This window comes from Octopus bimaculoides, chromosome 3 (genome assembly GCF_046866305.1).
Source record: "Octopus bimaculoides isolate indiv1 chromosome 3, ASM4686630v1, whole genome shotgun sequence".
Classification (NCBI taxonomy): Eukaryota; Metazoa; Mollusca; class Cephalopoda; order Octopoda; family Octopodidae; genus Octopus; species Octopus bimaculoides.
Window position 1 is genome coordinate 44,551,498 of NC_142930.1, and position 18,598 is coordinate 44,570,095.

Genomic DNA, 18,598 nt, shown 5'->3' on the forward strand with positions numbered 1-18,598 from the left:
GGAAATACAACAATAGTCTAACTACATCTGTAGTTACTATAACAGATAGTCACTAAATCTCCAGTCACTGTAATAAAGCAGTCACTCACTTTACCTACAGCAACCATAGAAGAAATTACTGTCTTAACAGACACTATACTATCACTATAATATTCATCACAGAAATTATTACCTAAGACTACTGTTACCTCACAAACAACATTAACAAAGGTAGAGTCACTGGTCAATGGATAGGTCTCTGATACAAAATAAATAAATGAATAAATAAAAACATTTTAAAACTATTACTGCTGTTGTTGCTACTGCTATTATCTCTGAGTTGCATTGAGGGAGCTGTTTATTTGCAAGAGAACTTGTTTCTATTGTTGAATGGATATTTCCCAATGCTGACAACTGGACAATGAATAGCAGTAGCAACAACAGCAGTAATAGTTTTAAAATTTATATCTACAAATCTGTTTTACATTGTCAGCCGTTGTCAGCATTGGGAAATATCCATTCAACAATAGAAACAAGTTCTCTTGCAAATAAACAGCTCCCTCAATGCAACTCAGAGATAATGAATGTAAAACAGATTTATAGATATAAATTCTTTTAATTTTCCTTCATGTAAAAAATGAGTAGTGTATTAGTGACATCCTTACATTATTATTTAGTTGTATGAGTAAGAGGATTGATTTGCTACCTTGTTTTCCTTGGTTTGATCCCACTTTGCAGAAGCTTCTGCAAAATGGGATCAAACTGTTATCACAGCTGACCAGGCTTATTAGTAGATAGAAACTGCGTTTGTCTGGCACATTGAGTTAGTGTGAGCCAAATGGTGAAGGTGCATGGCTCGGTGGTTAGAGCGTCAGGTTCACAATTATGATGTAGTGTGTTCAATCCCTGGACCAGGCTATGTGTTGTGTTCTTGAGCAAGACATTTTATTTCACATTGCTCCAGTTCACTCAGCTGTAGAAATGAGTTGCGACGTCACTGGTACCACATCAGTGACACAGAGAGGGAAGACTGGTATGCATCAGCAACTGCTGGTCTTCTATAAACAACTTTTCCTGGACTTGTGACTCAGATGGGAACTTTTTAGGTCATTCATGACAGAAGTGGACTTTACCCTGTGCTCAAATAAATGTGAACTTAAAATCCAACTTCATCCAGGGTAATGAGAGTAGTTATGAGAGAAATCCAAATCGAGCTGTCATGGTGGTAGTAAGATAGATAGACACAGTTAGCATTGAGATATATATTTACAGGAAGCACAAAATGCAGATTATAAAAATAAAGAAAAAATGGGCAGAATGAATAAGATTTACTGCATTTTTGACGGAGAAGCAAGATATTTTTTACAATTGTTCACTACCTTTCAAAAACTATATCAGCTAAGTGAATGACTATCTCCAAATGCATTAAAAACACTATAAAATATTCAGAATACTATTTCAGAAAATTATTTCTGTTCTATTTGAACATATATAAAAGACAAATTTAGCTGGAGTAAAATGAGTAAGACAAGATAAGATAGATTTGTCTCTGCATTTCTCCAGAATAACATTTAAAAAGAGACTCATACACATCAATAGGCATCCCTAGATCAGAAATGCTACAAAAATGATGGTATTACCCACACAAGTGTGTCCCTCAACAAAGACCCAGGAAGACATGGAATGAAGTATTGAAGGCTGATCTCAAAATGCTAAGCCTTACAAAGGAGATGACAGAATTGAGATATATGGTGCATTGCTGTACTCAAGAAGACCTGCCCACCACAACAGAATTGAGATCCTAAAACCAAAGTGACACATAAAAAGCATTGGTGTTGGTGCTGATGTCACATAAAAAGCACTGGTGCTGGTGTCACATGAAAAGCACTGGTACTAGTGCCACATAAAATGCACTGGTGTTGGTGCCACTTAAAAAGCATCCACTACACTCTGTAAAGTAGGTGGCATTACAAAGAGTATCCAGTAATAGAAACCATATCAAAATAGACTATGGAACCTGGTGTGGTCCCTGGCCTAGTCAGTTCCTGTCAAGGTGTCCAACCCATGCCAGCATGGAAAACAGACATTAAATGACAATGATGGTGATGATCATGAGAAGGATGATGGTGATTTGTTTATTGGGGTGGAGGGGTTTACAGATTTTTATACTTTGTTCTGTTTTTATGATTTTGATTGGAATTTTTTACTTAGAATTAAATTTTTGGTAGTAAGCTGGCAGAATCATTAGCATGTCAGGCAAAATGTTTAGAAGCATTTCTTCTGTCTTTATGTTCTGAATTCAAATTTTGCCAAAGATGACTTTGCCTTTTATCCTTTCAGGGTTGATAAATTAAATACTAGTTGATCACTAGGATCATTGTAATCAACTTACCCATTTACACTAAATTTGCCGAACTTGTGCTAAAATTTGAAACTATTTTTACAAATCAGAGGTTTGTCTGCAGCCTTTAAGACTGAATTTTTTTCTCACTTTTTCTGCTTTTCTCTTAGCAGCTAATGATGTCTCTTGAGTATTTCACTTTATAAGCCACAAAGTGCAAATAAAATATAATGAACATTATATAAAATATATAAAATATAATGAACATTAAAGTACCTGGGGCTTGCAATACATGTGAAACACAGAGTCAAAACCAATACCACAAAACAAGGGTTGACAAACCCTAACTCTGTCCTTATCATGTACTTTGGAGTGAATCTCAGTTTTCAGCTGATACTATAAACATAAATTACCATAGCCATGCAAGTCGAATTTTTCAGACCAAAATTTACAGTCAAAAAAAGGTAGGTTACCTTATACACCAATATGACTTTAGAGGACCAAATTCCATGTGAAATGCAGCTAGATTTGGAAAGAAATGTAAACATTGTTTGACTGTTTACACAACATACGTCAACATGTCAGCCAGAAAATACAGTACATTGAGGAGTTAACTACACATGTCAACTGTAAGCAGACTGTGTTTTATACAATCTCTTCAGGAATAGGATCTAACCAACTAGTATGAATTGTTTTGAAATCACATCAGGAACTGAACAACTATCTCTGTCTTCAGAGATGGTGTTTGTAGCTTCACCCACTCTTTTCTGTCCAAGAAAAGATGTTATAAAGAAGAGTTGTTTACAATGTATATTTAAGTCAGTTTGATTGACACACATACAATATCAGTTAAAAATCTTACATTTATTCTATGATACATTATAAAGTCAAACGTATTGCTAAGCAAAACAGTAATTTAGTAACATAATAATTATCATATTATCAGCTAACTATTATAATTTGAAGGAAACAACTTTTCTATTCTCTGCTGATAAGGCACAAATTAATTTGCTAATCAGTCTCCACTTATCTGTTGTAATTTCACAAAAAATAATGATGAATGTCCTAATAGTCTCAGCATATGAATCTCCTTTACATTGTTCACAAAGACAGTCACTACACTTTATTTAGATCCAAAGCTTTATAACATTAATCCTCTAGCATTCTGATTATTCTATCTAATGTAATGCATATTCATTTACATTGTTTTGAATTAATCATGCACTATCTTGTAGCTTTGAGATTTTAATGGTGTGATTGTTTATTTTTAGAAAGATACTGTAGGGTGGGTGTGAGAGGTTCAATATGGCCAGTTTGAACATAAAACAGTATAATATTTGAGCCAGCCAGATATGGCCAGTTTAAATGCTAAAGAGTTAAAGAAACTACTGTTGACAGTCTATTTTGTTCCTTTATTTTTTCTATTTTATCATCTGCAAAGATTAATTTAAATATAGTATATAATGTAAGCACAGGCAAGGCTGAATGGTAACATGTTTGCTTCTCAACTATGTGGCTCTAGGTTCAATCCCACTGTGTAGCATCTTGGGTAAGTATTTTCTACTATATAGAACCAGGCCAATCTAAGCATTGTGGGTGAATTTGGTTGACAGAAACTGAAAGAAACCTATTGTGTGTGTGTGCATGCGCGCGCGTGTGCGTGCTTGCATTTGTCCACCAAACCACCCACTTGTCAACCAATGTTGGTTTGTTTACATCCTCATAACTTAGAATAAGTACCAGACTTAAAGTTATTACTGGGTTCAATTTATTTTACTAGGAACCTTCAAGGCAGTGCTGCAGTCCAATGACTGAAACAGTGCATTGTACAAAATGCTCAGCAACATTTCTTCTGGCTCTTTAGGTTATGAGTTCAAATATTGCTGTGGTCAACTTTGCCTTTCATCCATTCTTGTTCAGTAAAATAAGTACCAATCAAGTACTGAGGTCAATGAAATTGACAAAACCTCTCCCCGCAAAATTGCTGGTCTTGTACCCAAATTTGAAGAGAAAATAAAGCAATTAAGGGTATCACAGCTGAGATGCTTAAAATATCTGGTGGTGTAGGCTATAGTCTAGTCAGCCGTATAGTCAACTAGGTGATACATGAAGGAGTCATACCCAATGACTGGTGTAGCAGCACCATAATCATCTGATACACGCATTAGATAGTAAGTAGGAAGGTAGACAAATCACAAATCCCTTTGTAGAAAAGGCATAGGTAGAAACTCCATTAGATGTACCCAGTGTAAGCTATGCACACATAAGAGGTGCAGCAATATCAAAGGTGGGGTTAACTGTGAAGATAGGTTTTTGTGTATGGCAGATGCACAGGGGCAATAAACACCGAAGATGTACAGAAAACAGATTCCATCACATGCCAAGAAAAAAACTAGAAGTAGTCGATAGCTTCTGTTACCTAGGTGTCCAAGTCAGTAGTGAGGTGGATGCTCTCCAAGCATAGCTGCTAGAATAAGAATAGCCTGGGCAAAGTTCAGAGAGCTCCTACCTCTGCTGGTAACAAAGGGCCTCTCGCTCAGAGTGAAAGATAGACTGTATGATGCACGTGTGTGAACAGTCATGCTACACAACAGTGAAACAAGGGCTGTGAGTGCTGTGGACATGTGTAGGCTTGAAAGAAATGAAGCTAGTATGCTCTGCTGGATGTGTAATGTCAGTGTGCATACATGACAGAGTGTAAGTGCCCTGAGAGAAAAGTTGGACATAAGAAGCATCAGATGCGGTGTGCAAGCAAGACGACTGCACTGGTATGGTCATCTGTGTGAAGGGAACATGTGGAAGAGGTAGACCCAGGAAGACATGGGATGAGGTGGTGAAGCACGACCTTCAAATGTTGGGCCTCACAGAGGCAATGACAAGCGACTGAGACTTTTGAAGATATGTTGTGCTTGAGAAGACCCAGCAAGCCAAGTGAGATCGTAGCCATGGCCGATGCCAGTGTCGCATAACTGGCCCATTTAAAAGTACCCTTCAATCGTCAGGCCATCTGGTATGCTTGAGAAGACCTGTTGAGTCAAGTGAAATCGTAGGCATGGCCAATGTCAGTCCCGCCTGACTGGCACCTTAATGTATGATATCTTAAAATGATATCAAATGTATGATAAATTAAAAGTTTTTGAGATGAAATATATTATCTCTATTGATAGTCATTGTCCTTGTCTAAAAAGCCTGGACATCATTAACTATGAAAACATCATTGAAATTTACCAAGTAGATTATCTCTTTGAAGTTGTTGATATTAGCAGTAGGCTAAAAAATGCTTGGGAAGGTATAATGATGGGTGGTGGTGTATTTTTGGTTTTGAAATTTGATATTATTGGTAATTCATAAATTTATTAGGAACTGTAAATTTTTAAATATCAGGAGTGATAGATTGTATTATAATAAAAAAAAATATCTGCAGAATTTGGGAAAATTATATTTGTCATCTGCTGAGCTATGTGACAAATAGGTCAGAAGTGAAGCTTTTTTGTCAATATAAAAGGAGTAAAGATCTGTTAGTCGATTATCTTGAAGTACAAAAGAAATACATGAATCAAGGTTGCTGCACAAGAGATTTTGCATTGCTTGTTTCACGACTGGGTTGTGATAGCAGAGTAAAGGTAGGTTTAATGGTTTGAAAGAGGTCAAGAGTTTTTAGTTGATGTGTCAATCAGAGAAGCAGGCAGGTGAAGATACCAACTGGCAAAAATAGTTAGGGATGGCAAACAATACAGTTTTTGTACCAGCAGATTCAGTATGGGAGAATGGTAACAGCCAACAGAAGCTGTATGCATTGAAAACTCTAAGGGTGATGTCATTATATAGAGTTAACCTGAGAGATGTGCTTTATGAGGATGGTAGGATAACTGCTGGTGACATTAGAGATAGAAGTCCTTAATGAGGATTAGAGATGTGATTAGAGTAATCCAATGAGTGGTAAAGACAAAAGAAGAATTTAGAGAAATGAGCAAGAAACATTGAACTAAAATTACTGGAAGTTTTCAATGTTAATGTCCCAGTGAGAAAATTGAGTGATATAAAGAATGAAATCTATGTAAATGCAAACACCACTTTTTGGCAAGTCAAAGTAGAGAGTGTAACAAAACAAACTCCACTAAAGCAAATAAGGGCCAAGGTGTCAAAAATGAGCTGTGTGTTAAGCTTAATAGAAAAAATAAAAAAGAACCATGATTGTTGCTCTTCCTTTTTTTAAGATGGTAGGGTATGATTTGAGGAAAATCTCACTGCTGGTCTAACAGGTCAATAAACACCAGAACAGTTGACTTACTGGACTACAAATCTCTGAACCTACACTAATCATTTACCTTTCAGAGTAACCAAACTGCCTTCACTCTAAAAGTTTCATCTCTCATAAAAAGTGGTTCTCGGTGTAACCTTTCAAAGTGCTACACTTTGGATTAGAATTATGGTTAAGAAAGAGAAATAGAGGAGATCTTACATAGCGTGGTTCACAACAAATTTACTTACAACAGTATCCCATACCATTCCCATCTCTACAGAAATCATTTAATGCAAGTCCAGTTTCTAGGACAAATAAACCTGTGATATTTCAGTAACAAAACCAGCTCATTAACTACTTAGTTACTTTGGTTTCTAATGAAAACTCACAAAATCTATTCATATGAAAAAGATGTCTTATCTATTTGTTTATAAAGCATTTCATTAAAAATAAACTGAATGTAAACATAACTTGTTGAAGGGCAAAATAAGTTGAATTAAATGTTTTCAAAGTTATCCGTTCCATATCTCTTATCACCATCTAAAGCATGCTCGGTTCCTTACATTTTATCACATTCACATTTTCTCTTCAACGTTCACTTCTGCTCCTCTTATTATATATCTGTCTATTGTTATCTCTTTTTCTCTCTGCTAGCAAGTCACCTTTCTTATTCTTTTACCCAATCTACTTTATTTTTCCCTTTTTATTTCTATCTATCTGTCTCATAAATTCTCTCTCTCTCTCTCTATCTATCTTATCTATATGTCTATGTCTGTATGCATATATGTATCAATCTATTTGTCTGTCTGTCTATCTATTCACTCAGTTTTTTTCTTTTCTTTTTCTTACCTAACATTTATATCTACTTTTTTTTTTCTTGTAAGGTTTAAAATTTCAGATATTTGCATATTTTCTTAGAACAGGAGATTTTACAGATGGTAATTTTGTGTCAGGTAAAGGTCTTCTTCTGAGATAAGCATTACTGATGTTGCAGTCAGTTGTTCTAAATTAAATATAGTAGCATACATTGGCACAGGACATCAAACAATACTTTGAATTCATGATATATTAATTCCATGGGCTTTGATCTGTACGACCCTGTTATACACAGATTGACTCATTTTTGGACTGCTGAGCCAAATTGTCAATTGATTGTGTGGTAACCATGACATGAGTCTTAAATGTTACTGACTCATTTCATTGAACTGTAAATACATATCATCACACATTTCTCCACTTTTTTATTATGTGTGTGATGCTAAAATATCACATATACCTATAGTTTCTCACACTCTATTTGCTTATAATAATAACAATAATAATAATGATAATAATATATGTGTGAGTGTGTGTGTGTGTTCAATGTAATCAACTAAAATTGCTGGCCTTGAGCCAAAATTTGAAACATCATTATCATTAATAACAACAAAACAACAACAATAATAATAAAACTTTCTATTAGAGGTATAAAGCCTGATGTTACATCAACCCTAGTGTTCAACTAACATTTATTTTATCAACCCCAAAAATATGAAAGGCAAAGTTCACCTTGGCGGAATTTGAATTCAAAATGTAAAAGATAGACTAAATGCCACTAAGCATGCTAATGATTCTGCCAGCTCACCACCCTAACAATAATAATGATAATAATAATAACAATAATGATTTCAAATTTTTGCCACAAGGGCAGCTTTGAGGAGGAGATTAAGTCGATTACATCAACACCAGTGCGTAAATTTAATCAACCCCAAAAGGATGAAAGGCAAAGTTAACCTTGGTGGAATTTGAATTCAGAACATAGCGGCAGACGAAATACCACTATGCATTTTGCCTGGCATGCTAACAATTCTGCCAGCTCATCGCCTTCAATAATAATAACAATAATAATGATAATAATTATAATAATGATGAACTAATTACACCAAGTTCTAAATAGATAAGAGCAGTGAATCTCCCCTTTGTAGGATGTGTAGCAGCAGAAATGAAACAATCTCACATATTATGAGTGAATGTAGCAAGCTGGCCCTATAGCACTACAAAAGAAGACATGATAACGTGACTAAGTTCATCCACTGAAGGCTATGTAAAAAATACAGACTGAATAGAGCACAAAAATGGTACAAACAAGAACCAGAAGGAGTCACCGAGAACATGGAACATAAGATACTATGGGACTTTACAATCCAGTGTGACTCCCTAATCGAGGCTCGGAGACCAGATATTATTGTGATAGACAAAGGAAAAAAGGAAACCATGATTATAAATATTGCAATACCTGGAGGTGCACAAATAAGTAACAAAGAAGTAGAAAAGATCAAAAAGTACAGACTACTAAAAGACAAAATTTCAAGAATGTGGACTAAGAGGAGAGTGTCTGTCATTCCAGTACTTGTAGGGGCACTCGGAGCACTAACAACCAAGTTTGAGAAATATGTCAGAGAAATTGGAATTGACATGAGATCAGAGCAAGCTGAAAAAAACTACCCTGCAGGGGACAGCTAGGATTTTGAGACTGGTACTTGGATGTTGAATGTCTCCCATGATAATTAACAACCAAGTATCAAAGCTTATAATGTGCGGTAAGAGACCCTGTGAGACCTCTGACAGTAGGCTGCTGTCCGCTCTCACAGAATCTACCAGAACAAACAAGACCGAACATTGTGAGAAGTAAAACAGTAATAATAATAATAATAATAATAATAATAATAGCACTCACAGAGCGCAAACCTCTGCCAAGGTAACACCAACGTCTTCTCAATGATTAGCCAGAGATGATTTTTAAAACGAGAATATCTGAAATAAACACGACTACTCTCACAAATGAGAATACTAAAAGTGAACCCAACAGCTCTCAAAAATTAAGTAAAAAAAAAAACAGGAAAAAATAATCCAGAATCCTTGTCCAGTAATGGATCGATCCCAAAATCTAATCAGTTTGTGCCAGTCATGAGGCGAAACATCTCTGAAAGTTTCATCTGAATCCATCCAGTGGTTCTTGAGATATTTTGTTCATATACAAACAAACAAATACAACTGAAAACAATACCTCTACCTTCGCTAAGGTGGAGGTAATAATAATAATAACAATGATTTCAAATTTTGGCACAAGGCCAACAAATTAAGAGGAGGGGTAAGTCAATTACATCAACCCCAGTGTTTAACTGGTATTCATTTTATCAACCCTAAAAGGATGAAAGGTAAAGTTGGTCTCAGCAGAATTTGAACTCAGAAAGTAAAGACAGTTGAAATGCTATCAAGCATTTTGCCCAGTGCACTAACGATTCTGCTAACTTGCTGCCTTAACAAGCAACAATAGCAAAAAATATTAATTTCAAATTTTGGCACAAGGCCAGCAATTTTGGGAGAAGGGATGAGTCAATTACATCGACCCTAGTGCTCACATGGTACTTATTTTATCGACCTCAAAAGGATGAAAAGCAAAGTGGACCTTGGTTGAATTTCAAATTAGAGCATGAAGACAGACAAAATGCTAAGCATTTTGCCTGGCATGCTAATGATTCTGCCTGCTTGCCACCTTAAGCTTATCAGATATTGAAAGGAAAATTATCAAACACTTATTTTTGTCGTTGACTGTATCAAGAGTGAATTTGACTTGTAGAAGTGTAGTAAATAGGAAAGAAAGCTGAATACTAATAGCATCAGGTAAATGGACTTGTTCAATATGCAGAAAAGGAGTAGGTAGAAATTCCTTACAGTGTACCCCATATGATCTAAGGGTACATAAGTGATGTAGTAGAATCAGAAGTAGGTAGACAAGGAATAAAGACTTTGCTTATGGAAAATGTTCAAAAGTAGCAAGTCCTCAAAGCTCTACTACAGTAAATGTTTTGTAGTTGATTACCTTTGTTATGCGAGTGATCTTGTAGTAACGCCGTGCACATGCGTAGTCTCACGCATGCGTGGAATTCAACATCCAAGCATTCCCGCTTTATTCTTTCTCTTTCGCGGCCGGCCGGCATGGAGCATGGACGTGTCAAGCCTTCTCTCCATCTTTCGAACTCACGCCAGACAGCTCACATCAATATTCCGGCATCTCAGCAACCATGTTCTCACACACAGAAGGTGTCTCAACAACCAAGAGTAAAGCTGTCTATTTTCCACTTTAAATAAATATTGTTTGTGTTGATAGTTTGGAGTTCTGCGTTCCGTTCATTCTAATTTAATATAGGAAAGCAGGTTATACACCTAATGGTGTATAACCAATTTCCTACAAACTGGTGACCCCGACTAAAAAACAAACGCGGCCATGGATTCTGGACTACCAACCAATAATACTATACGAGACGTCAAATTCATTTTTACACAGCATCGTCTACTTGCTAAAAAAGCAGCAACATGCTCGTCACATGCGAACAATTTCATCTTGGGTTAAAAATTTCTTCAAGGTTTTCGCTAATGGTCGTACAGATTGTGTCTGTCGACCGTCTGTAAAAGCGTACCTCTTCAAACACCATCATCACTAAGCAGCCTTTTCACCACCAGCTTCGTTCAACCAAGATTACCACCGCGATGACAACAACAACCACTATCAACTACGAGCATCGCCCCCCGACGTCGCCAACAGTTTCAACAGGACATCATTACCACCGTCAACACCATTACCACCACACATACAGAACACAGCTATAAACCAGTTCCTGCGCCAACGTCTTCACCATCAATGTACTGTCTACCACAATGTCGTGCGCCAACAACCCCACCACCAAGTACACAAGCAACCAATATCAACACACTCGGTTTTATCTTCACTGTATGAGTGGAATATCCACTCACGCACAACAGTCAGAGCTAGCCGACTAGGATATTTAGTACCAGGTAACAGGTCGCAACTCGCATCGACGCTCAACTACAGCTCTGCCAACTGACTACAATTTCCTGAGTACAGACATTCAACTTGTGTAACGCTTATACAAACTGGATTTTTTCTCTACAGACACTTTTACTATGTTCTGTGTTTTTTCTCTCTCACACACACACTTGTGCACTCATACATTTTCTTTCCTTTCAGAAACATTGCATGCATGTATCTCACAAGTGTACATTCATTTCTTTGATTTTTCTTTGTGTGTTTGTGCCACATCTTGTGGGTGGTTTTCAGTGGCCATCCTGCCTCAGGCGTTCCTCCCAAAATTATATTATTGTGCGTTCCACACTGGCAAGGGGAGCCCTGTAGTAACGCCGTGCGCATGCGTGGAATTCAACATCCAAGCATTCCCGCTTTATTCTTTCTCTTTCGCGGCCAGCCGGCATGGAGCATGGACATGTCAAGCCTTCTCTCCATCTTTCGAACTCACGCCAGACAGCTCACATCAACATTCCGGCATCTCAGCAACCATGTTCTCACACACAGAAGGCGTCTCAACAACCAAGAGTAAAGCTGTCTATTTTCCACCTTAAATAAATATTGTTTGTGTTGATAGTTTGGAGTTCTGCATTCCGTTCATTCTAATTTAATATAGGAAAGCAGGTGTACATCTAATGATGTATAATCCACTTTCCTATAATCTAATCAACAGTGGATGAGGGTGTACTGAAAGTGCAGTGGCCTGAAGTAGAATAGACTGGAAGAAGTTTAAGGATCTATTACTTCTGCTGACAAGAGGATCTTCTCTCCAAACAAAAAGATTGTATGATTCATGCATACAAACTGCAATGCAGCATGGTAATAAGATTTTCTGTCTAAAATATCTGAATGCAAAGGATGAGCAGTGGTTGGATAAAAAAAAAAAAGGTGAACATGACCGGCTGGATGTGTAATGCTATTGAACATAAACAACAAAGTATAGACGGGTTAAGAGAAAAACTGGGCACAAGAGGAATCAATTTGCAGAGTGCAAGCATGCTGGCTATGCTCATATGGATACATAATGTATATGTACAATGACAATGGATGAAGAAGGGCAAATAGACTGATGTAGAAGGATCTAGAGAAGTGGAATACCCAGGAAGACATGGATAGAAGCAGTGAAACTGAACCTCATGGAGGAGATGACAAAAGAACACAAGTAGCTGAACTCAGCCTAGATCTAGAAGGCCAGTGTTGATGAAAAAGAAATCACCTACATCCCTCCTTCCACTTGACTTCTAACTCACAATCACAGAGGGAGTTAACATCATCAAAACCAAATTTCATGAGATAGCCACTTGCAGAGATCTGCTCATCCACGGAAGATCAGCCCTCACTATCAGTGCTAAGGCTGGATACATAAATAACAAACCACACAAAAGAGACCTTAGATCACACTATATATATCTTTTATATTTTACTTGTTTCACTCATTGGACTGTAACCATGTTGGGACACCACTTTGAAGGGTTTAGTAAAAAAAAATCAACCCAGGTATTTATTTTTTGCCAAACCAGTAAGTCATGAGGACATAAACAAACAAACACCAGTTGTCAAATGGTGGTGGGTTACAATCACAAACACCCACACATATATACAGACACATATATATCAATACATCAGTGTATTGGCCAGACTATCAGACAGTTGCTATACATGGCTGGTCACAATAAGCTTCCTTGCATTGTTACAACTTTTAAATGAAGCCACCTCACTAGCTAGATAGGCAAGCCAGCATTCCCTATGAATAGAATGCCAGTCTGTCAGAGTTACCCATTTACAACTGCATGGATATATATATATATATATATATATATATATATATATATATATATATATATATATATGAAAGAAGGTTTGAAAATGCAATTTTAAAGATATTTATTCACTTAACCGGTTTCACTTTTTTAGAAAAAGATTGTCAAAAGTAAAATATAAAGCTTTGTAGTATTAGGTCTTTGAGAATAATAGAAAATGTTAAAAAACAGTTTGAGTATTAAAATACATATATACATTCTTTGATGATAATAAGAGGAATATATTTAAAGTATGAAGCTTTGTATGAGCTTTGTAGTGTTACATACTGATTATCACAAAGGTATTGAAATACATATATACATTCTCTGATAATAAGACGAAAATGTTAAAAACAGTGTAAGTATGAAAATACATATATGGAAAAATACGTATATGGAAAAATACATATACATATTCTTTGATAATAATAGAAAATGTTAGAAACAGTTTAAGTATCAAAATACATATATACATTCTTTGATAATAATAATAAGAATATGTTTGAAACAGTTTACAACATTGTTATAACAAAAAGGATTTGGTAAAATATGTATATATATACCCAGGAAATATATTTAAGAGTTCGCAAAAAGTTGAGGAGGAACTGACCTAGCTTTTTTCTCTTACACAAGGGATGACCAGGTATATAATATAATTTTAATCTTCGGATCTTTTTTTAATATGCTAGACCACTGGTTCAAATTGATTAATATCCATTTCTAGCCTCATAAATAAATTTATGAACAGCCATGCTACATGGCAGTGAAACATGGGCTGTAACTGCTGAGGACATACGTAAGCTCGCAAGGAATGAAGCCAGTATGCTCCGTTGGATGTGTAATGTCAATGTGAATACCCGTCAGAGTGTAAGTATCTTGAGAGAAAAGCTGAACATTAGAAGCATCAGTTGTGATGTGCAAGAGAGACGATTGCGCTGGTATGGACATGTGGTGAGAATGGATGAGGATAGCTACGTGAAAAAGTGCCACACCCTAACAGTTGAGGGAACCCGTGGAAGAGGTAGGCCCAGGAAGACCTGGGCTGAGGTGGTGAGGCAAGACCTTCGTACATTGGGCTTCACCGAGGCGATGACTACTGACCGAGACCTTTGGAAATGTGCTGTGCGTGAGAAGACCAGGCAAGCCAAGTAAGATCGTTGCCAGTGCCCCTGGACTGGCTCTTGTGCGGGTGGCACATAAGATGCACCATTTTGAGCATGGCCGTTGCCAGTATCGCCTGACTGGCCTTCGTGCAGGTGACACGTAAAAGCACCTACTACACTCTCTGAGTGGTTGGCGTTAGGAAGGGCATCCAGCTGTAGAAACTCTGCCAAATTTAGATTGGAGCCTGGTGTTGCCATCCGGTTTCACCAGTCCTCAGTCAAGTCGTCCAACCCATGCTAGCATGGAAAGCGGACGTTAAACGATGATGATGATGATATATATATATATATATACATATATATATATATATATATATATAGATATATATAGGTGCAGGAGTGGCTGTGTGGTAAGTAGCTTGCTTACCAACCACATGGTTCCAGGTTCAGTCCCACTGCATTGCACCTTGGGCAAGTGTCTTCTACTATAGCCTCGGGCTGACCAAAGCCTTGTGAGTGGATTTGGTAGATGGAAACTGAAAGAAGTCCATCGTATATATGTATATGTATATATATATGTGTGTCTTTGTGTGTCTGTGTTTGTCCCACCAACATCGCTTGACAACCAATGCTGGTGTGTTTACATCCCCATTGAAATGAAAAATGAATGTAAAACTCATGATGTTGATTATATTTTTACTTGTTTCAATCATTTTTGATTGCAGCCATGCAGGGTTTTAGCTGAACAAATTCACCACAGGACTTTTTTTTTTAAGCCTAGTACTTATTCTATCAGTCTCTTTTGCCAAACCACTAAGTTACGGGGAGGTAAACACACCAACACTGGTTGTCAAGTGGTGCAAACAAACACACACACACACACATATATATATATACAATAGATTTCTTTGAGTTTCTGTGTACCAAATCCACTCACAAGACTATGGTTGGCCCGAGGCTATAGTAGAAGGCATTTGCCCAAGGTCAAGATGCTGAACCCAGAACCATGTAGTTGGGAAGCAAGCTTCTTAATGTACAGCCTTGTATATGTGTGTATATATATATATATATATATATATATATCGTTTGTAGAAAACATAAATCCAGAGAAAAAGCATACTCTAAGATGTAGAGCAGTGTGCATTTTAATGGTGGAGGCTAGTTTAAGGGATTACCCTGGGTTCCCTGTCTAGGCTAACAGGTTTTGGGATCTGACGATACACCATAAAGCTAAACCTTTATGGATGGGAAACCCAAGGTAATCCCATAAACCGGCCTCCCCCATTAAAATATATATATGTATGCATATATATATAAACACACATTCTTATGGAAGTGTGTGTGTATATACATATGTAGTCATTAAGTCATTAAGATAGTGCTTTCTGTGGCTATTGAGTTGTTTTGACTCTTATTTCTAGCAATACTAGTGCTGATTAGTGTCCTTTGTCACTTTAGCAACGTTTATATTTCTGCCTTTAGGGTGTAAAATTGCGAATAAGCCACCCATACTATTTATAATTTCCACTTCTACTGTTTGAGAAATCAGCACGTAATTTCAACGGAAATCATATAAACTGACAAGGAAAGCTGAGTTAAACCCTAGGCATGGTGAGAGTCACTAATGAGTGCTAAAATGCAAAATCATCGATGATCTGGCTATGTCAGCTGTTGTAAGGAGCTTGCCTCCCTTATTAGTCATTAAGACAGTGCTTTCCATGGCTATTGAGTTGTTTTGACTCTTATTTCTAGCAATACTGGTGCTGATTAGTAACTGTCGTCACTTTAGTGACATCTATATTTCTGCATATATATATATATATATATATATATATATATATATATATATATATGTGTGTATGTATGTATGTATGTATGTATGTGTGTGTGTGTGTGTGTGTGTATATATATATATATATATGTTGCCATGCTTGATTGCTAAATCCACGAATTTTTAAATTCTCTCTCTGTTTATTTTCTCTTATTCTTTTCTGTTGAAGAGCATTGGTTCAAAATGTAAAAGACTTTCTCACTTTCCCGAGTGTCAAACTAATACATCTGCTTGTTGTTCATACACCTGTCTTCATCTTTTGTTTTTCTGTAAATTTCAACAATATATATATATCTATATACATACATGTATACAATTGTGTGTATACATATATATATATATATATATATATATATATATATATATATATATATATATTAGAGCAGCATAGCTTGCATGAAGCTGTTTTTTTAAACCAAAAACAATGCAAGCTGTAAGAAATAATACAAGTTGATGGTTTGTGCTTTTACCTTATATTTCAGCATTATGTGGTTAGGACCCCTTCTCCAGGAAATCCTCAGAGAAATGGTGTTGTGGGATGACTTACAATAGAGAGCTGAAAAGTTCCAGCCTTTAAGGGTATCATGAAAGACTTGGCTGAGGGTCCAACCTTCCAAGTTCTTTTAGAGGGCTTAGAAAAACTGAAGGACTGCTGCAATAAGTGTGTGAAGCTGAGAGGGGAATATATTGAATAAAATCATAATTAACTGAACCTTCTGTATTTTCTTTTACCCAAAGCCAAGAACTTTTCTGCACTTACTCATAAGATATGGCTGTGTGGTTAAGAAGTCCACTTAGCAACCACATGGTTTTGGGTTCAATCTCACTGCAGAGAACTTTGGGCAGATGTCTTCTACTACAGCCCCGGGGACCAATGCCTTATGAGTGAATTTGGTAGAGGGAAATCATATGAAAGTCTATTGTATAGGTTTGTGTGTGTGTTAAATCATCTGTGCTTCTCTGCACCATCATCACTCAACAACCAGCATTGGTTTATTTACATCACTGGAACTTGGAGAGCAATAGAATAAGTACCAAACTTTAAGTGTTACAGTTGATTAGTTTGATTAAACCTTTCAAGGTGATGTCCCAGTATGGCCACAGTGCAATGACTAAAACAAGTAAAAAGTAACCTATATATATATATACATATGGATATATATACACACACACACGTACATGCATACATTCACACATATACAAAGACAGACAGGAAAAGAGAAGAAAGAGAAGAAACATGTCTGACAGATATATGTGATAGTTTAGAACGACATATATCTGTAGTACCTCACTCTTTATACACCTACCTTTAAAAGCAATGAAAACACTTTCACTACTGCCCCAACAGTAATAATTTAGTAGGTAACTGCTATGATCTCCTAAATTTGCTTCTCTTGGCTCACAAATTCCAATAAAACCTCTACTCCACGTAAACACAACAGCCAAGATGTTATTTTCTGGGTCGAGACAACATACTTGATATTAATGTCTGGGTCATCAATTCAAAGTCTTAGATACTATTCTTTTGATTAGTAACCCAGTATTTGTTATTTTGAAATGTTCAGATAATGAAAACCTCCATAATAATCTAATGGAAAACCTATTTCAGTGTCCCAATTATTGATGCATTAAGTTGAGTTTCTTGAAAAAATAATAGTAAATGATTTTTTCATTTGCAAGACATTCTGTAAAGTCTGCCATCTGAATCCAATAGGTGACATTTCTGTGAGCAAAAATGGGAAAAACACTCATTACATGGAGTAAAGTGTTTGTTTTATCAAAAGTTGAAGTTTCTTGAATCATAACCCGGTTGCAAAATTGGCGAAGGAAAGTATATGCAATCATATCTGAAATGCATCAAGATATCTACATTATCAATACATTGAGATTTGATTGGCTGCTAGAAAAGTCTAATCCAAAAGAGTCATATTTTTATCAGTTCATTATATTATCATTATTGATAATTTTCCATCTGTTTTCTATGCCAACATCGGCTGGATGGGTTGTCACTATCCATGTCAGTTCTAATTCAGAGTTATTACCCTCCTATATTGATCAGAGGATCGTGTATTGCTTGTACATTATATTTTTGGCATGATTTTTTTATTGCTGGATGCCTTACTTAATGCTAACCACTTAATGCTTTTACTTAACTCATGTAACGGTGGTCTACATAAAATTGGCAATTAATAATATATAGTTGACCAGATATATTTGGTTATAGAGGGAGCTTTTGACACATTCATTTTTCATGAGTGATAATAACAAAGCAATGGTGTGAGGAATTAACTGTTATGAATGCAGTAGCAGGAAATATGTTTAAAACTGAGAATTAGTTTGGGTGTGTGAGATGATTAATTGGTTGATCAAGTCTACAAAAATTTCTTGTATAAGACAGATACAAATTAACTAATATAGATGACAGCAGTTTGACTGCT